The sequence below is a fragment of the Suncus etruscus genome, chromosome 2 (assembly GCF_024139225.1).
Source record: "Suncus etruscus isolate mSunEtr1 chromosome 2, mSunEtr1.pri.cur, whole genome shotgun sequence".
Classification (NCBI taxonomy): Eukaryota; Metazoa; Chordata; class Mammalia; order Eulipotyphla; family Soricidae; genus Suncus; species Suncus etruscus.
This window is the reverse complement of record NC_064849.1, coordinates 101,588,714-101,611,247: the sequence shown is the minus strand read 5'-3', so window position 1 is coordinate 101,611,247 and position 22,534 is coordinate 101,588,714. Positions and strand designations below refer to the sequence as shown.

Genomic DNA, 22,534 nt, shown 5'->3' with positions numbered 1-22,534 from the left:
TATAGCCCCTATCATGTATTGCCTCTCCGCTACCCCTGTGTCTCTTCTACCTACTCATCTCCCACTCCTGATATCTTCCCCTAATTTAACCCTCTTTACCCTTAGTTCCTAACTTGGTAGGCACCAAGACCGACCTCCTGCCCCAACAGACCACCTTCCAGCTCCTCAGTGAAAGACACCCTCTGGGTTCCCATTCTCATGCCTTGGCAAAGAACTACAACCATCATGCCTGCTGACTCATGTTTGATGGCCCTTCTCACCCCCACCAAATCATGGACTGTTACATGATACAGGAATCAGCTTCAGCAAAACCCCCACCTCAAGGACACTATAGGGTTCTGTAATGTCGCAAAGCATGTCTCAAACTCAATTCCAAGGCCTGTGATCTGAAAAGTATCTTGGCTTTTACTCCCCACAAGAATATATCAAAAGACCTAATTGGGAGTCTTATATTGCCTATGGAAGTTCAATACCTGTATAATAATACATCTTAAGATGTGTATTCCTAAATATACAGGTAGCCTCCTCCACCACTTGTTTTATTCAAATACCTTTTCTTTTTAACTCAGTTTTATTTATTTGTTCTATTTTAATATATACATCTTTTCTCTATCCTAACCATTTGTGGTGCTGCTTGGTACAAAAAGCCTTGACTGGGATAAAAGCTCAAATCAAAACCAGACCACAGAGACTGTGTGTGCAGCCTGTCATCCTTACCCAGAATAGCACCAGCAGCACAGTATGACACCATATGTTTTAGTATGGGCACAGTAAAAAAAGGGAAACCATAGACACAGAAACAAGATCTTATCTTCTAGGAATAAGAAATCACACTTTTTTATAGCAGAAGGGTGTTTCCCATCCTGAACATGTGTCATGTGGATACAACGCAGTCTCCAGGAGATTGGACAGTGTTAGTCCAATCCCAAATCCCAGATCCCAGACGTAGAACTGATATAGCTCCAGGCAACACCACCAGGAACTAAGCTCCATTGGGAGATTTATAACACTACTCTGGCAACAACTTGTGCCAGTTTTGATATGACAACCGGGAAAGGACAACTTGACCTAAGACCAGGTTGTCCTATCACATCACCTAACACTAAATGGAAATCAGAAGAGGTATTGTCCTTTGAACTGTGAAAAATAAGAGCACCAACAACAGAAAACTGACTTTGACAACCATGACTGAACAGAACCTACCTTGGGGCCAATAAGGAAAACCCTATCCTAGGCTGTAGCCCAAGACTCCAACAACAACAACAACAACAACAACAACAACAACAACAAGATGTCTTATTGCAGAGGCCCAACCTGGACAAAAGACTGAGCAGAACCTTTGGATCCATAATATTCTAGGCTTTGGCTTAGGAACTGAACGAAAACAGGGAGCAAGTGTTACAAAAGACTGAACACAACAACAACGATGGATAGAAACCTCTAGAACCTAGAGACTCTATCCTAGACCCTGACCTATAACCCGCGCAAATACCAAGATCGCTAGCTATAGTGGCTTGTTTTTCTCACACACAACTGAGAGGAAAGTTTCCTGGCACCATACAAAAGTCTTTGTGATGGGGTAATGAGTATATAGGGAGCCAGGGGTTGATCCCATGATGGTATGCTTCAAGGATGAATCTTTTAGGCCACGGGAATTCCCTTTCTTCCCCAATGCTTACTGTGCCTATGCAAAAAAAAAAAAAAAAGTGGTGGGAAAGCCAAGCCCTGCCACTCCAGCACCCCTACTTTTTCTTGTTTTGTTTTGATTTGTTAGTTTTTGGACTTTATTTTCCTTCCCTTTTTCTTCCACTTTTCTCTTTCTTTTTCACTCTTGTGGTTATTATTTGGTGATTTGTTTTTATTTGCCGGGTGCATTTTTTTCTGTTTTCTTCCATTTTTTCCTCTCTTTCTTTTTTTGGTAGTCGTTACCAAACTTTTTTTCTCCCTTTTTTCTTATCCTTTTTATCTCCAATGACGGTGGAATGGATGCTCAATCTACAACAAGCTGTAAATAACCTACATTCCCCTTGTGTATAAAATAAATTCTAGGTTCCTTGGTCAATATCAGAGATCCCAATGATAATAAATATTACCCATCCCCATATATTGCATCATCATTTATTAGAACCTACTGCTTTTCCCCTACTTAACAAGTACCATTGACTTCTTACTATACCACATTTATGAACCCTACAGTAATTCCACAGGTAAGTATGGTTTGTTGCATTTTGTAGGTAAGTAAATTGGAAGCTCAGAGATTAAGTGATTCTATTAATACTTTGTAGCTCAAAATTAGGTCCATCTGCTTGCTTCTGTCCCATAGGAACATCAGAGACAGAACTTACTATGGATTCTTAGAAAATGTATGTGTAGGGGTTGGAGTGGTGGTGCAAGCAGTAGGGCATCTGCCTTGCACGTGCTAGCCTAGGATGGACAGTGGTTCGACTCCCTGGCCTCCCATATGGTCCCCTGAACCAGGAGCGATTTCTGAGCGCATAGCCAGGAGTAATCCCAGAGTGTCACCAGGTGTGGCCCAAAACCCCCCTAAAAGAAAATGTATTGTGAGATGATTATTTTTATTGTGGCCAAAGCTTTTGACACATTATTTCTTTTAATCATGTTAAATAGGCATTATTATTTCATTTTACCATGTGAAAATAAAAGCTTTAGAAAGACAAAACAACTTTCTCAAAGGCAGGCACATACTAAACAGCAGAGAGAGAATTTATTCAGATCTTCTCTCATCTACACCATCCCTCTGACAATCTGATTTTAAATTGTGTTCAGCTCTCTCACCCCTCTTCTGTCTATTAGTTGTTACCTGAATACAGCTGATTTTTTTAACTCCACAATTTTTGTTAAAGTTCTTTTCTCTTTCCTATATCCTCACATACAGCCTACCTATCCTCCCAGTTCGGTGAATTTTATAGAGCTGAGTATATCATCAAAAGACCAACATCCAGTGATATTTTATGAAGAAAACATTCTGGAGGAAAGTAGGGACTCCAAATGAGGTGAGACTTCCCAAACCTTTAAGGCATTCCTTCATGTCCTCCCGAATGGTTCCGCTACCTACAGATATAACCCCTAGTTATGATTTCAGAATAATCTCCTCATATGTTTAAGATGGTATTTATGCTTTCTAGCATAAATTTCTGGCTTTGGAACGGTACCCTGGGAGTTATTAACAGAGGTGTGAATGTCTTGATAACTGAAGTCAGAGTTTAAATTTCTTGGTATTATTTTTCTTCCTCAATTGAACTAACATTGAACATAATTCCAGAGTCCAAAAGCTCATCTGGAGACAAGACAGACAATGCTGTCCCTGACCCACTTGGTCATGCCTATTTAAGTGGCAGATTATATGGAGTAGGAATCCTTACTTGGTAAAACTCTGCCTCCAAATTCAAGGACATTCCAAGCTTCCACCATTCCTGTTTATTCTCATCTAGAACCAGAAATTTAGAGGTGAAAGACCTTCAGTACCACTCCCTGTAAATTCCTTATTTCAAAAATGTAAAAACTGAGGACAGATAAGTGGTGGAAAACAAAGGTAAAACTCTATATGAGTTTTAGGACTGAGTAGAGGCAGAACCAGTTCAAAATCCCTAACATTCTAGAATTGATTTTTTTTTGGTGCCAAGTATCTGAGTTATTTCAATCAGAAGAATACAGAAAAAAAACACAGAGAAGCCAGAAATTGGAGTACATATAACTGAAGCTACTTGATCTTAACATATTCTAGGAAATCTATGGTTAAAGAAATTCCCTAGAACAAAGATGCAAAAATATAATGCTATATCTAGGAAATGGAAACACAAGAATGTACATGATTCCAGATTTTCTTTCTCTTTTGACAAGAAAAATAAGGTAATAATACTCAGATATCTTTATAAAAGTTTCTACATTTTGATGCTGTACTTGACATATCTCCTTGAAATGAGGGGCTGCTTCTCAGCTTGAGGAAAACTGAATTTGAGACAGAAACTGGGAAAGGAGTCTGCAATTGCAAAGACTACAGAATTTAGATTTTTGTAGGAAGATCTTAGAGATTATTTTCACAAACATATTTCACAGAGAATCACAGGAGGCTCATGTGAACCCTTGTGACTTGTCCAGAAAAGAGTTTCTTAGAGGCAGACAGAATTCTATCTACCCAAAGCTGCACTGAAGTACTCTTTGCAGCATGTCAAATCTGTTATCTCTCATGGCAATATAAGATAACTGTCATTTCCAAATTTTAAATAAGGATATATGCAGCAATGACCAGATACACTTTACTCAAAAATTCTTGGGTGAAAGCTCATTGTTCTTGATTTCAGAGGGTCCCACCATCTCTGATCTCAAACCCTACACAAATATTTTGCCAATGCTTAAATGCTTACCTCTAAGTGAACACAGAGCACAGCTCTAGCCAGACAGTGATAAGAATTCTCCCAGCAGGCTGAGGTAGTTGTAATTAAAGTACATAACTTATCTCTCTCTAGTTGGCACTTTGTTAATTAGGAAAAAAGAACTTTAAAGGGGCATCATTTATATAGCGCTGGGAGAGTCAAATCACTAACTGAATGCAAAACAAGTTGAAGTGTTATTTTACCCTAAAAATACCAATATACAAAATTCAAATTTTCACTAATAAACAATGGAGGGGCTTTATTTGAAAAACAATGACATGTGCATTTATAAAGAAATGGCACACTTACTATAAATTGAATTCTCTGATGTATCCACATGGTATAGTTGTAAATATTCCTGGTCACAAAATCCAAATAATTGGAAATAGAATACAGATAATTATGACTTGACCTTAAATAAGCCTCTCAATATCTCTGGGTTCTGTGTTTTCTAATTAAAAAAATAATATTGGATTTAATGATTTAGAGATTAGTTCCAGTACCAACTAACATTCTGAAACCCCAAGTTTACATGTTTGATTTATATATTGCAGGCAACGGTTACTTTAAGTCAAGTTTGTAAAAAAAAATGACAAGGGAATTTTATTAATGTGAATGAAAAAAGGGAGTTAGTTCAGCATGAAAATTATATCCCCTGGGGATTATAGATTTGTTTAAACTAGTAGAGACAATTTGACATTTATCAGAATTTATCAGAATTGTCATCTATATGGATCAGTTTAAGTTTATTATATAATATATAATTATATAATATAATATAGTATATATTACTTTTGTAATAGCTCTGAGTGGTGAGAGGAACTCTGTCAAATTTACACATTATTGGGCCATGCATAGGCATCTCCATTAAGGGGGGATTCAGTAGGCCACCAGATGTATCCCCAAGTTTCCCTGGCATGGAGAACTGAGAAAATCCTATGGTTTCTTCAAAAGGCCTGCTGTGGATGCTTTGCCCCTGTGTGGAGAGTTGAGGCATTCCTGAAGAGATATTTCTGAAATTTATGTTATATTATAGTCCCTTCATATTATTTGACTTATTTCACCCTTGTAAGTTTACAGTGCAAAATATGGCCTCAATCAAATTCTTTTGCTCAGAGAATTTTCAGCACCAAAAAACAAAACTAAGACAGCCCTATTCACACCATAGCAGGGTTGCTTTGCTTCAAGGACTTTCCTAGTCACTTTGAATACCTGCTAACTAATACACACTCCAAAAAGTTTTAGCCAGGATAGCACTGAGCTATTAAATTTACTAGGTATAATTCTGTACCTCTTTCATATAAGTTATATCTTTTTCAAAACCAGAATTTAGGAAGTTAGTCTTATCTCCTAAACTAGAAACCTGTTCCCTTAGGTAAAGGAAATTTGTTATAGGACACATGGCTTCTTGCTAATCTCTTAATTTACATCAGTATGATACCTAGGGCCAGGCCAGAGAGGAACTACTTTGAAATGTAAAAGTTTACCTTCCTTTTATCAGCTACTAACTGAGCTATATTCTCTTCTACGGTTACAAACCACCTAGAGCCTAGTGTATTGTTTTAAAGATCAAACAATATACACTGATAAGTTTCTGTACTTTGCAAAGAAACAAAATATGAGCATTTGTCTCATATGTATGACTGCCCCTTTATCCCTTTAAATACTCCTAGCTTGGAGATTAAAGCTGTCACACATTTGCCAGAATTATGGGTCCCCATAATTCATGTGTGGTCATCATTTCTTCAATATTATTCCATCGACTGGTTTGTGTTCATCCACTCCCTTAACTGGACTCATTGAAGCCCACTGGAGCTGTGGAACAGAAGCCAACAACAGCAACACATATTCCCTCTCCTGAAATTTCAACCACAAAAATATTCTTCCTTTTTTGGGGGAAGAGGTCATGCTCAGCTGTGTTCAGAGGTTACTCCTGGCTCTACACTCAGAAATCGCTTCAGGAGACCATATGGGATGGTTTCTCTGGCCCTCAACAAAACTATTCTTGGACTCTTACCCAAACCCTTATATACTCCATTCAGGGATAGAGAAAGCAATTAGGAAACAGTGAAATATTTGGTTCACTTTTCTGTAATGAATGAAGCTACTCTACCAAAAAGCCTAGACAGGGAAGAGGAATTGAGGGGATAGGGGAGGTAAACTGGTCCTTTCTATCTTGCTTTCCACTTAGATAAGTATGAAGCAATAACCCTGGCAGGTGTGATTTCTTAGCAAATCCAAATTTTTCTCCAGTGGCATACCTATAGTCTGGGCTGGGCAAAAGGAGTTGGAAAGCTCATTTTGGTTTGGCTAAGTTTTGTTTTCTGTCCTAGTTGTTATCATAAGTAAGATTTTTATAAGAATTTAAATTTGCTATTTTTATTTTTTGTTTTATTTTGTTTTGTTTTAGACCACACATGACTGTATTCAGGGCTTATGCATAACCAGGGAACCCTTTGGTATCAAGGATTGCATCCAGGCCAGTCTAAAGCAAGTTAAATGCCTTATTTGCTATACTCTTTACAAAACAATAGTTGAAATTTTATTTCCCCATATGTTGTCTTATTACTCAGTTGCTTCAACAAATGGTCAAAGAAGAAAAGTGCTAGGGCTGGAGTGATAGTACAGTGAGTAGGGTGCTTGCCTTATATCCCACAATGTTGTCTAAGCACTGCCAGGGGTAATTCCTGAGCACAGAGCAGCGTAAGCCCTGGCCACTAATGGGTGTGGGTTGAAAAAGTTTTAATTGGGCAGACACAAAGTTCTACTTAACAAATAAAAATGGTTAGAAAGAAAGTGTCTCCCATGAGACGATGTGCTAAGGACTGAATCTTCTCCCAGCAATATTTCAGACACAGTTCAATGAAATGGTGACAGGTTGTGGCTGTGTCCGCTGTCCCTTTGAATTTTCTAAGACCTTGTGTGACTTAGTCCTGCCAACTGGAACATCATTTCATATCAATTTATTTCTGCTCATCTTGCTCTAAATATATGGGCTGTTTGGGGACATAGTATGCTTCTTTCTGTCTCTGGGTCTTTGCACAGGCTTGATTCCTATGCTAGAATTCTTATTCCTCAATGCCCATCCTTTTGTATTTTTACTTCTTCTATGCTCTGCTCAAAATCAATTTCTTAGGCATGTATTTTCTGTACCTCTTGAAAGGTCATGCTACCTTGTGAAAGTTGTCACCACACTCTTATAGCATTATTGCCCTTTTACTATGCATCAATTTGCGAGGTGATTTAATGAATGTAATTTTATCATTTGACTATGCACTCTTTGAAGAATGCAATACTGTCATTGACAGTTTCTGTGATACCACCAAGCTCTTAGTCACTTCCAAGAACTTTTTAAGGACTTAAAATATCAGGTATGGTGCTGGAGTGATAGCACAGCAGGTAGGGCATTTACCTTGCACAGTGTTGATCTGAGTTGAATTACCAGCATCCCACAGGTCCCTGGAATAATGCCAGAAATGACCTCTGAGCAGAGCCAGGAGTAATTCCTGAGCACTGCCAAGTGTGCCCCAAAAAGCCAAGTAAAGAAGTTAGGTGCACCTAAAGTGTTTATAAATAATAATTATTTTAAGAATTTAAAATTATCCTGAAAGAAATTATTTAATGTTATTTTTCATTCATAAATAATAATAATAATAAATAATTCATAAATTATTTAATGTTATTCAAGGTTAGATATCTGAGGTTGGTCTCCAGTTGGTCCTTATGTATTAAGTTTCTTTGGTGTGTTATATGCTTTCAATGATAGCAGCCCTTTAAAAGTGAATCTGGTAAAAAAAAAAAAAAAGAGTAAATATGCTGACAATGATAGTTGTGAATGTGATAATCTGGCTATTTAAAAGGACTATTGTCAAATCTTAAATTAATGGATTTTAAATTAATCTACATGTTTAAAAAAAACAGTTAAAGCCTAAGAATCAACCACTTACTAATCAATGTTTCAAATGATGAAAGAAAGCTAGTAAGTATGGACAATAGAAATTTTATCATCAAAAAGAAGCATCACAAAAAAAAGTTACTGATTAAAGGGATTACCAGGAATATAAAATGACTTAACATTTGCATGTATCTAATAATTATAATCCCACACATATATCTTTAAAGATTGGGGGAAGAAATCTAGAGGTAAATTTTAATGTAACTATCTTGGAAATTCATAGATCATGCTGATTGTATAAAGTACTTGAACAAGCTTTAAAAATTAGACATATATACAATTCTGGGTACCAAAAGAATTCTTGTAAAGGCACATGGGAGGCTGGCTGTAGCAATTGCACAGCAAGGAGGGCATTTGCCTTGCATGAAGCTGACTCAGGTTCGATCTCTCAGTATCCCACATGGTCCCATAAGCCTGCCAGGAGTAATTCCTGAGCACAGAGCCAGGATTAACCAGAGTGCTGCTGAGCATGGCCCCCAAACAAAAACAAACAAACAAGCAAAAGGCACATGGGGAAAGTGCATGAAAAGAAAGTTATAACTATGAGAGAGAAAGGAAAATTTAAAAAATTTAAATCATATTCCTATATATGAAATTTCAGAATAAAAAGGATGAAAACTCTTGGAGACAATTTTAAAAGTTTACTAAAAGACTTTGAAGAAAATCTAATAAATCAATAGAATATAACAAGATCATTGATTGATTTTTATTAAAAAAGAGATGCCAATTTCTCCCAACTTAATTTGTAAATTTAATATAATGCTCTTTTTAAAATAATTTACATAGTTCTGATTTTTAAATATTATTTTTAAAATATTAAACATTTTCATAGAACTAAAAATAATCCTAAAATGAAGCAAGGAGCCAAGAAAAACAAGGCACGTAGGGAAAAAAATAAGGGAAAATAGAATTATCTATGAGATGTTATGACTTTTTAGAGCTGTGGAAATTAAGTTAGAGTGGAATTATCCTCCCTAAAGCCTAAATAAGATAAGCAAGATAAATTCTTACTCAGAAACCCTTGGTTTGCATTTGCAGGTAAGAACAGAGTATCTTGGAGGACCAGTCCATAAGAGATATATTGATCATGCTGACACCCACCAATGTGCAATCCAGTTTTTCAAAATATGTGCTCCCACTCTCTTTTTCTCTTTCTTTCTTTCTTTCTTTCTTTCTTTCTTTCTTTCTTTCTTTCTTTCTTTCTTTCTTTCTTTCTTTCTTTCTTTCTTTCTTTCTTTCTTTCTTTCTTTCTTTCTTCCTTCCTTCCTTCCTTCCTTCCTTCCTTCCTTCCTTCCTTCCTCCTTCCTTCCTTCCTTCCTTCCTTCCTTCCTTCCTTCCTTCCTTCCTTCCTTCCTTCCTTCCTTCCTTCCTTCCTTCCTTCCTTCCTTCTTTCTTTCTTTCTTATTTATTTTTTGGTTTTTCAGGCCACACCGGTTTGATGCTCAGGGGTTACTCCTGGCTAAGTGCTCAGAAGTCGCCCCTGGCTTGGGGGGACCATATGGGACGCCGGGGGATCGAACCACCGTCTTTCCTTGGTTAGCGCTTGCAAGGCAGACACCTTACCTCTAGCGCCACCTTGCCGGCCCCATCCGCTCTCTTTTTCTAAAAAAAAAAAAAAAAAAAAAAAAGGAGAACCTCTTGTGCCTATACAGACAAGATGGCTCCTTTGAGGACATGAGTCCACCACTTTCCATCCTGCTGATTTGTTGCCAATTTAAAACTTTCTCAACATGTCACTGGGTTCCTAGATTGACTGGTCCCTGCAAAGGAGTAGAATCAGATCTCTGTAGTGATAGCAAAAAGAAACAGACTTTAGATTCATAAATGCATAAAGATCTATCTGGTATATCAGAAAGATGCCACTACAGATCAATAAGAAACACGAGGAGCAAATTAGTCATTGGTGCTGGAACAACTGGCTTTCTATATAGAAAGAATATTTAATCAGGTCTCACTTCTCCATACCAAAAAATAAATTCCAGATACATTGAGATTCTAAAGATAAAGAACAAAATTTTCAAAATTTTAGAGTGAAACATAGGATTTTTCTTTGATTTTTGGGAAAGAAATTTGATTTTTTAATAAACAGTAAGCATAAAGAATAAAGGGAAAATTAAGATATTAGCTACAATAACTAAAATATTTTTATTCAATAATTAATATTACAGGTGAAGTGAAAATATTTTCAATCTTTGGTATTTAATAGCAGAATAAATACCTATTAAGGGTTGTATATTCCAAAATATACAAAAAGAATTTGTTGAATAAATCTAAAGATTTTAGAAAACTGCCAATGTTTCTAAAATTCTAAGGGTAATCCTCTGGCAAGTTTGATCATCCCCCTAGAAACACCATGACTCAACTACAATTTAATTCTTAATAAGGATCAGTGGAAATCAAGTCATGCAAAAAATATTTCAATTATAAAATTCATAAAATGTCAGTTTCAGCAATAATTCTGATTCATTGTGCTTCTCAAAATGCTTTACATAAATGATTCATTTGCTAATTTCTTCCTATAACTGTATCCAGAAAAAAAAATTTCTCCTGACAAACTGACTTGTCCTCCATTATATAGCAAGAGCTCTTTAAGATCTTAGTTTCTTTCTTGTTGAGGGCCAGGGAGAACTGATCCATGATAGGAAGCTTGCCACAAAGAGTGGGAGGAGTGCAGTTAGGGAAGAGAAGGATTCACTATATAATAATCTTTGGAAATAATCACTCTGGATAAGAACTGGGTGCTGAAAGGGCATAAAGTGACAAGCATGATTCCCCCTCATAACAGTGTCCAAAAGCAAAGACAGACAGACTGACAGACACAGAGACAGACAGAGAGAGATAGAGACAGAGAAGAAAAATATCTGTCATAGGGGGGCAAGGAGAAGGATGGGGAGGAGAGTGGAAAATGTGCCCTGGTGAAGGAAAGGGTATTGGACGAACATTGGATGACTTAAATTCAACTATGAACAACTTTGTAACTGTATCTCACAGTGATTCAATCACAAACTTTATTTAATAAAAATATATTAAAATTTTTTCTGGTAATAAGAAGCTGAGATTTGAGCAATAGCCAGTGCTTTGGGTTTGCCCCTTCTATTATGGTTTTCTGTACATATTATCCTATTTCTTTGCTTCTAAGGAGTGTAAGTATATACACACACTTTATTAAAGCATTTTGGCACATGCTGAAGTACAGATAATTCTAGAGTACAGTTAAATGATTTTCTGTACCCTTGTAACTTACTAGAGAAGAGAGGATAGATGAGTGTGAAGTAGGTGTGTCCCCTCAATGTCCCTCACTGATGAAAACTACTACTTTGTCTATTGTCATGCAATAAGAGTCAGTTCACAACAGGGAAAGGAGTCCTTTCAGAGGCCCACAATGGCCACCATCCACAAAACAGTTAGTTGAAAAGTCAGAGTTTCCACAACAGCAGCCAGCCAATCTTGTGCCCAAGAAACCTTTTTAAAATAAAAGGGAACAGAGTACCCTGTTCCCATTTTCAACTGAGTATGGACATTTGACTAAGTCAAGACATAGAGAAAGGAGAAGCCATGAGTGTCATAGAGTGCTTCTAAGCATCCAGGCATCACCAATCTTATTCTTTATCTCAGAGAAAAATCATGGAATGATAATACTGAGAATATGGTGACCGGATAACAAGGGACTTGTTAGCAGAGGTGACTCATATGGGTGAATCTCTAATGAAAAAATCTCAGCCGTGATATGAAACCTGCCCCTTGAAAATACCATTAGCTGGAATGTACTGAGTCAGAAAAGGTGAGGAGGTGAGACTTTCCAAGACACCTGGACAAAATTCTAGGTTTCCTAGCTGGAACACTCTCTGCTCATCCTAAGGAGCCAGGAACAATAAGGCAAGAGAAGTGGGCTGGGCTGTACTGTGGAAGATTTTTCATGTCAATTTTTAGCCTGTGAACAAGGAGTTGCAGAAAAATTAGAAGTTAACATCAGTGATTTTAGCTCAACAGAGGGTACAGGGTGATTTTTCTATCTTCCTCTGTACCTACCTCTTTAGCCTCATGCAATTAATAGATCTCTTTTAACATTCAATCCAGAAAACATTCTGCATAAATTCTTCTATTCCTCAGTCCTTGTCTCTGGAGAAATCCCACTCCACTATGCCAGTCATTCTTAGGAATCTGGATCCTTCATCTAGGCCACCAGCCCTCCCCTACTTTGTGTGCAGAAGTGCAGAGTAAATGACATGGATAACTGTCTCCACTCCCTTTGTCATTCATTTGTGAATACACAATTTAGATGAGCCTATCTTCAATTTCTTTATAGGCTGGGTCCAGCAATATTCAAACTACAGATTTCACATTCATTAAATGAATAGTAAAAATTAATTCTGTGGGGCATGTTCATACTTTAAGCACTGCAATCAGATAGTATTAAAATATGAAGCTCCCCATTCAGTAGAGATGAATGTTGCTCTGAAACATTTATGCAGATACGTGTGTTTATCTAGATAACTCTGTGTGTGCTGACTATACCAGAGTGTTTATTCTTACCATGAGCTACAGTCCACCAAAGTAAGAAATACTTCACTACTCTAGTGATTGCATGAATATTGAATACATTTTTGGGTCTTTATTTTATTGTGAGCAGAAATTAAGTTTTCTACTTGCATATACAGTTCTCCACTATGGCATCACTGCTACATTGCTCTTTGTTGTAGGGAATTTTTTTTTTATGTGCACTAGAGGATGAGTAGCAGGACCAGAGGCCTCTACATAAGGCATCTTTATCCTAGTTATAACAGCCAAGATGCCTCAAAAGAGGTAGAATCAGCCCGAATGAAGAACAATGTAGAGTACCCCAAATTAGGCTAAAGACACAGCTGCCTTTCAGAAAGGCACTAAGTATAAAGGCATAAAGAGAGAAGCCAAGACCCTGTGGGATCCTTTTGCCTGGCTGAATAACTGGCGATAGATAGATCTCTCTCCCAAAGACTCTTCATCTCTGTCCTGTCTAGCCAGGTCCTGGTGGTCACTGTGTGGCTGCTCAGAATTCTTCAGTTTAGTCATCCAATTTTTACCAATGTGTCTCAAGAAGGCATGGGCATCAGAGTTCAGAGTCAAGACTTGTTCTTGTACACATGAAGAGAGCAGAAGGAATCCAAGCACAGCTGGCCCCATCAAGTAAAATCTTGCAATACAAAATAATCTCGGGAAACCCATATGCTCTCAAGCTTCTCACTTGGGATCATGGAAACAATGGTCCCTTGCTACAAATGGTAACTACAAGTTTATGGGAGATGGATGACATTATGGATTTTTGAATGACAAAAAATAACTGCTATAACAATAGTATTACCATGCTTGCAGGTTGGATGATTAGAGAGGAGATAGTGAAGGACAGACATCTCATAGGTTCAGAACCTTCCTAGGATGTCTTCCTTGGCCGTGTGATTTATTTGGTTGAGGTCAATGGGGATCCTCCTGGCTCAAAGGAATAATATACCACTTCTTTAACTATCTAGAAATTGATAGGATTGCTCCAATTAGGATTCTTCTCAGAAAGAAATTTTTAATCATAGAAACCTCTTTCTGCTGGAAAAATCTCATTCCAGAGCACCTGCATTTTAAGTCAGCCTTTCCTTTTTTGTCCTTGAATCCCTAGGTCCCTGTGCCATTTCCTAGCTCAAGCTATAACCCCCATATTCAATTTTAGAACCAAAATGCATAGTTATTTAGGTTCTCCAAATCCCTATAATTACATTTGTTAATTTCTTTTACGAATATGTTAATCTTATTGCTTAGCCAGTCAGAGAAGACTCTAAATAGGTAGTGGCAGTTGTCTTCCTTCCCTGAAGCTGGAAACACCAGGTGTGCTTGTGGGCCAGAATCCCAACAATCTATCAAAGATGGTAATGACTGTCTAAGAAACAATCTCAAAACTGGTGATGGCCTATTGTCTAAAAATCATGGAAATGTGGCTGGTCCATAAACTACCTGTTTTGTATAGTTTTGGTTTAGTTTATATTCTCTCTCTCTCTCTTCTCTTTCTCTCATCTATTCTTCAGGCAACATAAAAAAGTCTTTCTATGAATTTCCTTTCCTTCCCCTCAACTGATCTTTCAAATGGAATTCACAGTAATAATATTAAAAGTAGAATAGATCTATTATTTTGCTGACTAAAACATGTGAAATATTTGCATCTAAATTAGAATAAATTCTAAGCCCTCCCCTGTGCCCACTGTAACCTCTGGTCCCAAGCGATATTTCAGACTTTCTTTCCTTCATTTATGATCCACCTGCCATAGTGACCATCTTTACTTAGTTAAAATATTCCAAACCTGCTTCTCACTCTGTGGACCTTTGCACTTCTAGCTCCCCCAATGTAAGGGAACTGTCAAATTCTGTTTTCCAGTAAAAGGGCTTCCTACATGGACTGTTTTCTAAACAGCAGTCCCAGTGAACTCTTACTCCATTTCCCTCCTATGTAAATATAAAAAAGAAAAAAACAACTTTATATAACTTAATGTAATTAAAAACTCATTTTATTATTCACTTACAAAGGAGCCTGATTCTCCCATGCAGGGAAATCATCTACATTTATACTAATGAGATCCAAATCTGACATTTTAATACCATTTAATATAAGTAGTTAATTGCACTTTTAAATAAGTGAAAAATCACAGTCAACTTAGAAAACAAATTATTTTACTTCTTGAACACCCCCATGACATCCTCCAGATAGATGTAAATAATTAACAGTGGTGATGTATGAAGCAAGAACAAAACAAAACAAAGCACTTGTTGTATATAGTGTTTTCTTTCCCCTCCAAACTGTTTATTGTTCTAATTTTTTAAAAAGTATTTGACAACTCCATTTTTCCTTTTAGGAAGAAATTACCAGTCCTTTGTACCATTGGGTCTCCACATGGTTATATGCTCTAAAGTCTCGGAGATTTCCATTTCTGCTTGAAAACATTTTTTCTATTGAAAAACTGAATCTAAAATTAGTTAGTTTCTACCATTTAGGTTGAGACTAGTTGATCATGAAAGAAGTTGATAATCTCTGGCCAAGTAACTGAACTGATCTGGTTTGCCTCATGTAAAGAACACCAATAGGTTGTGAAGGGCTCTTCCTGTGATTTGTCTGAAAGAAACTGTCGCCATCTGCTGGAGGCCTTGTAAATGACTGTCACCGGTGGGATGTACGTTCTTAGCAAGTTAATGGTGGTTGTCCAATGTTTTGATCCTTTGCATATTTGTTTTCTGGAAGCTTTCTGTGACCATCTGATCAAACAGACTGATGGGAGAAATCTCTATACCAGAATGGGCATAAATTTACATGTTTTAATGTTAAGTTTGAAGCTAAATGTTTCATGACCTCTCTGACTCTCAGACAAGCAGGAGAAAGAAGCTAGAATTACCCAAACTCCCCATAAGACCTTGGCTGAAAAGACAATTTAAATGCCATTATATCACCAATTGGGTGATACATTATTAGTTTATGAAGTGTAGGATGTGAATGAAAAAGAGATAGGAGTTAACACATTCTTCTTCATAGGCATATCATATCTAATTAATATAAACATGGGCAAAATAAAAAAGTGGGCATTATTAAGAAGGTTGGCATCATATAGTGAAACAATCTAACTTTATAAATTAATGTAGTAGAGTTATACAATGGGGTATACTATGTTGCGAAAAATTAATAATGTAGATCTATTTTAATACTTACATTTAAGTGTATGTGGCATTTTGTCATGCAGAGAAAAATTTATGTATTATGATCTCCTTAGTTGATTGAAAATTATGGAAGATAATATATCAAAATATGAATAATAAATGTCTGGATTTGGATATTAGAGATAATTTTCTTTTTTAGTTTTATATTCAATTTGTTTTGTTTTTGCTTTTGGGTCATACCTTCCGGAGGCCCAGGGGCTACTTGTGGACTCTGTGCTCAGAAATCACTCCTGGCAGGGCTCAGGGAACCATATGGGATGCCAGAAATCTAACCTGTGTCTGTCCTGGGTCAGCCGCATGCAAGGCAAATGCCCTACCACTATGCTATCTCTCTGGCTTCTCAATTTTTTTCTAATAATAAGCATAGATTGCTTGCTCTAGTTAGAGACAAGTTAGGATTATTTCAATTATTTCCTTCACTGTCCATGGCTCTTGCCCTTAGCATTTTACAGTCTTATCTTCTTATGTCACTGAGAGAGAGTGATCTTGTTAAAATCTAAGAAAGCTCTTTTTACTCCTCTGTTCAAGCACTACCTCTCCCAGTCCTCCAAGCCTTCCCATTTCATTTATCAAAAAGCAAAGCGTAGCGGTCTCCAATTGTCTCCAAGGTTTTAATCAGACTCCACCATTTTTGATTCCTTTGCTCTCCAACCTTATTCCTTCCATTTGGAAGTTTTCCCTAGGCTTCCTAATTTAGCAACTCGGATCTTGTTGCTTTTCCTGAACACTCCAGGATGCTCTTAAATCAGAAAGGCCCTTGGCCTTTGCTGGAACATTTTCCCCCAGGTGGAAAGGATGGATGGACAGATGAATGGGAGGATGGGCAAACAGACAGATCCAGGTCTATATTTACATGATATATATTGATACAGAAATCAAGGTAAGGGGTACAGATCGACATCTACAACTCACTACATCTTTCATATTCAAATGCCACCTTCTTAGGTTTTCTCTGACTCCTATCTCCTTCCCTGCTTTATTTTTCTCCATAACTCTTTTCACCACCTGACAGCCAGTCCATATTTTTAATTTATGTGTTGGACTCTCTACTGAGTAGAGTATAACCTCAGGGAAGTTAGAAAAAAAATTCTGCCTGTTGGTTCACTTCTACACCCCCTGCATTTGAATCAGTGCCTGACATTAAACATTACTTTGAAAAAATTATGTGACTATATTAAAACATAACACAAGAGAATGGTTCTTTGGGGGGAGGGGAGGAAATTCCACTAACTTTAGGCATCAAAAATTAAAAAATGTAGCCATGAACTTGGTTTTTCATAGAAAGCCATACCCTTGGTACTCAGGGGCCGGGGACCTCTCAGCAAAATGCAGTTTGGCAATACAGGACTGGGGTGGGAAGTGGGCACTCAGAAGGTCACCATTAATACCTGGTAGCATTTGGGGAATCATGAGGGGTGGGGAGAAGAGTCAAGACCTCACTAATGCCAAACATATGCCCCAATATTTTGGAGCCATAGCCCCACACCTAAAACTGGTCCATCTAAGATCTGCTACTAAATAACTACGAGAAAGTTGCTGGGTCATTCTGGGTTTGTTTCCGAGTGTGCTAGATAGGCAGGTGTTTTTTTCCAACATAATTGAATTGATGAAATGCTCAGTGAACAAACACTTGGCTGTGTGACTCAGTCGTCTCCTATATAAACATAATACACTAAGTAAAAAGGCAAAAGTAAAGGGGATGAAAATTTTAAACCTACAAGAGTGAAAGACCAAAAAATAAAGCATATTTGGGATCCATATATGTCACCATATTTTTAAATGAGATATTTTTTTTTCTTGTGTTGAATTCCATCCCCCAGCTCATTTTTCTACTTTTTCCCTGGTCTCCTAGGTCATGGGGGGGGGGGGCCTGACATGCTCTGCTCCCAGCTGTGTACTTATTCATTAGGAAGCACTCACAGGAGAGCAAAGGAAAGGAGAAAAAAAGTGAATGAGTTTATTCTTTAACCTCTACCCCAACAGATGTCATGAGACATGTCTGATAGTCATTCTGATTTACCCAACACATAAGTTTCCTACCAGAAAGCAAGACACACACATCTGAGATCACTAGAAAACTATCTTCCTCCCACACTTGTTTCTTACTTGCATATATTTGTAAAAATTTGTTCCATATGTGTTGTCTAATTACATGAGATCTGTCTAAACCAGCCGCATTCATTCTATTCCTCCTACATGTGTCATTGAAGCTGATTCATGGACCACTGCTCTGTGCTAAACCATGAAGAACCAAAGTGATCAGGAATGGAGTGTTCCAGAAACTATCCCAAAGGAGAATGGGTCAAAGCAAGAATGGCTCCAAGGGAAAGAAATAATGAACCAGAAATAAATAAAGAGAAGAGAACAAAACTGACAAGAAGGGACTGGAAAGAAACAAAGGGAGAAATACCAAAAAATACATATTTTGCTCACTTAATATCTAGCAATCCACTGACATGGAATGAAATTAATGAGTTTATGATTGCTTACCATGGGGCCATTAAATGCCTGCTTACTGACTGATCAGATGCTGTGATGGAAACTTAGAGCACTGTAAGGCCTTTTTTCTGAGTATTATTATTTCTTTATGATTTGTTTTAGGCATTTTTCCTTATCCAGTCAGAGGAAGTAAAGTAACAGCATGCTGATTATAAGTAAATGTATGGAAATGTAAGATGTTCAAAGGCCCCAGAAGAGCAATTTAATAGGTAGCCAGTATTTAAACAACAAAGTGAATCATTCCTTTTAGAACCAATAAACCTGTGCTAATGAATGTTACTCAGATTTACAGGCACTGAGGTATTAGCAAATCAATAGAGTGATTACTATGGAGGGAACCTGAATATAAAACCATATTGGTAGTTATTTTATGCACAAGTTAAGCACTTAAAATGTTGATTTATCTTGGCTATGAGGTGAAACAAATGATTTGTGCTTTGTCCTGTTCCCTTTTTGGTCTTCCACTCAGATTTACAAATCAGTTCCCCAATTTAGAGGCCTCTTCTAAGTTCCTAGAGTACTGCTGAGCAAAGCAACCTGTACTTCTACCTTCTTTATTTCTATGTATAACAGAGTCAACCCCTTAAAACACAACTCAGGTCTCCAGCTTTTTTATTTCCATGTGCTTTTGTAAAAATGAAGTTGCTGGAATTTCTATCCAGGGACTGTTTCATTAGGATACTCTAAATTATTGCTTCTGAGTTTAATAACAACTGCTAGCAATGAGGGGACTACCCAAAATTTTTAAAGAGTTCTTAAAATATGTCCAGGAAGAGGAAATGCAGCAATATAATGCAGCAAACTAGGTCCTGCCCACCAGTTCAATCTGGACTGGGAAAAAATTTCAGACCCATGATGGAACCTCTTCTGCATGAGGTACTGCATCAAAACAAGAACAACAACAAACAAAACAAAACAAACAACCTAGTAACACTTCATAATCTTGCAAAAGTTCTGCATGGCCAAAAACATGGCAACGTTTAGCCATGTATTCTTCAATCATCAGTCCCTAGGCATGAAAAGGGGAGAAGAGGGGGCATTAGTGGTGGGAATGTTGCACTGGTGATGGAGGGTGTTCTGTTCATAACTGAAATCCAACTACAAACATGCTTGTAATTATGGTGCTTAAATAAAGATTTATAAAAAAATAAATAAAGATGACATATCTAAAAGTTAAAAAGAAAGAGAGAAAGAGAGAGAGAGAGAAAGAAAGAAAGAAAGAAAGAAAGAAAGAAAGAAAGAAAGAAAGAAAGAAAGAAAGAAAGAAAGAAAGAAAGAAAGAAAGAAAGGGAGAGAGATAGAGAGAAAGAAAGAAAGAGAGAGAGAAAGGGAGAGAGAAAGAAAGAGAGAAAGAAAGAAAGAGAGAGAGAAAGAAAGAAAGAAAGAGAAAGAAAGAAAGAAAGAAAGAAAGAAAGAAAGAAAGAAAGAAAGAAAGAAAGAAAGAAAGAAAGAAAGAAAGAAAGAAAGAAAAGAAGAGAAAAAGAAAGAAAGAAAGAAAGAAAGAAAGAAAGAGAGAAAGAAAGAAAGAAGAGAGAAAGAAAGAAAGAAAGGGAGAGAGAAAGAAAGAGAGAAAGGGAGAGAGAAAGGGAGAGAAAGAAAGAAGAGAGAGAAAGAAAGAAAGAAAGAAGAGAGAGAAAGAAAGAGAAGAAAGAAAGAGAGAAAGAAAGAAAGAGAGAAGAAAGAAAGAAAGAAAGAAAGAAAGAAAGAGAGAAAGAAAAGAAGAAAAGAAAGAAAGAAAGAAAGGAAGAGAGGAAAGAAGAGAGAAAGAAAGAGAGAAAGAGAAAGAAAGAAGAGAGAAAGAGAAAGAGAGAAAGAAAGAGAAAGAAAGAAAGAAAGAAGAAGAAAGAAAGAAGAAAGAAAGAAAGAAAGAAAAGAAAGAAAAGAGAAAAGAAAGAGAAAGAAGAAGAAAGAAGAAAGAAAAAGAAAAGAAGAAAGAAAAAAAGAAAGAAAAAGAAAGAAAGAAAGGAAAAGAAAAAAGATTAAAAACCACTGCTTACTGCTTGGTTATAACTGCCTAATTACCAGTCCATGAACTGGTGTGCAAGTGGAGAAAGGTTAAAAAGCACTGATCTACCACCTTGGTTATTATAATGGACAGTCTGTTGACTTGTATGCAGGATAGTTACTGGTCCACAGATGTCAACAGGTTAAAGAACAAGGAACTAGTCACTACCTAATGTTCAGCTAAGAGTGGGTGTTCTACCTACTTCCTTGTGTCTTTAGTTTCTATTTTTCTCTTGCTTGTTCTTAATTCTTTATCCATCAAAATATCCTGCTATGCCCCATTTAGCTGTATTATGAGTATAGAGAATAACCTTATCAGGCATTTCAATATGATTTATTTAAAAAATAAGTGTCTTTTTTAGGAGATAAGAATTGCTTATACACTCATAAATTATTGGGAAAATTGATAAAGAACCATCTTTTGTGGCACATAAAAACAATACATAAATCCACATGTAGTGTCAAGTTTTGTTGGAACACAGTCGTGCATGTTATTTATTATCTACTTATTGTTTGTAGCTTTCTTCATGCTCCAACAGCAGGAAGAACCCAAAAAGTATTTACTATTTTTTCCTTAACATAAAATTATGCTAATTTCCCTCAAAATAAATGGTTGGCTTTAGGTGAGGTAGAAATAAACCAGTAAAAGCCAGAAGAATGCATTATCAATATAATAATTCCAGGGGAGGCTTTTCTTATTCACTTATTTTGCATAAGTGAAGTATATGCTTGAGAGGGGAGAGAGAAGAAACTTTTAGCAAAATTCGTTCAACAGTCAACAGTTTTAACCCTCTATTGTTATTTTATCTTCAACTAGTCAGCCGAATAACTAAAGCTTACTACAAGGACTCTACCTGATCTAACTTGAGGGGCTGTTTCTTCTCTTCACTCTGGAACATTTGAGGGCTGGACCTTGGATCATAATTCTGAAATCCTAATGCTTTGAAGTACCAAGAAAAGGTAGCACAGATTGGAGAGTCTCAACAGAAAGAGCATCAAACCTAGTCATACCACCTGCTACAAAAGCCTTATTAACTAACACTCTCTCTTCAGGAGGAGGGCAATGTCATTCCCCTTTGCCTTACACACAGCCCTCAAAACAATGCAGACAACTTACAGTATAACCACCCCTCTCCCTCAGATAAAATGTGCCCATTTTAGAGATGAGAACAATGAGGTCCTGGGGAAAAGAAGTGACTTTGCTGAGAACTTCTCATAGTTGACCCTCAGAGGTGCTTGTCAGGTTTTCTTCTAAGGATACAAGTGTTTGAAGGGTCCCTGAGGCATTTCTAATTGCTCATGAGCATTAACCAAAAGATGTAGTAGGCTGTCTGGAAGTGGTTGGAGAAAGCCATAATAAGTCGTGGCAATTGGGGAGGAAGCTAGTCTCATATGATCCTTAGTATATTCTCTCCCCACCGACTTCCCTCTGCTGACTACTGCAGCCTATCCAGGGTATCTGTTACCAAAGAGCAGACCTCATTAGTAATGCCGGAGAAAGGAAGTTATGTTGCAGCCACAGACAGGAAAAGGTGTTCTCAGGAACCCTAAGAGCTGAGCTGGCCGCTGGGTAAACAAAGGAAAACAAAGAAAAATTTAGCTCTTTGAACAAAACTGCGAACAAAACTGGGCAAAAGCCAGAATCCCACAGGGACAATGAAGTAATAAACTGACACCCCCCTCCAATAATAGCAGAACAGAGTGATGTCTGAATAAACAGAATGGTGGGAGCAAGTAGTGTTTAGGCAGGGCAAGAAAGAGCTTTAGTGTCAACATTTGATGGACCTGAGACAGGTTTGGCCTGTAGGTTTAGCCTACAAAGGAGGAAGTTTGTGAAATTGGCAGAATATAGTAGGGAGAAGCTTATGGCAACTGGCACAGCCCAGACCTGGCAGCTCTCATATTCTGCAATTTCCTGGCATCTGAGAATGAGACCAGAGAGATGAGGGCCACAAGACGA

At 37.2% G+C, this 22,534-nt stretch overlaps 1 protein-coding gene across 1 annotated transcript in view; it reads right to left on the bottom strand.

The window, feature by feature from the left end:
* LOC126001826 (pikachurin-like) overlaps positions 1 to 22,534 on the bottom strand; it is a 178,624-nt gene that overhangs the window by 37,129 nt on the left and 118,961 nt on the right. The gene's annotated exons all lie outside the window — the stretch shown is intronic.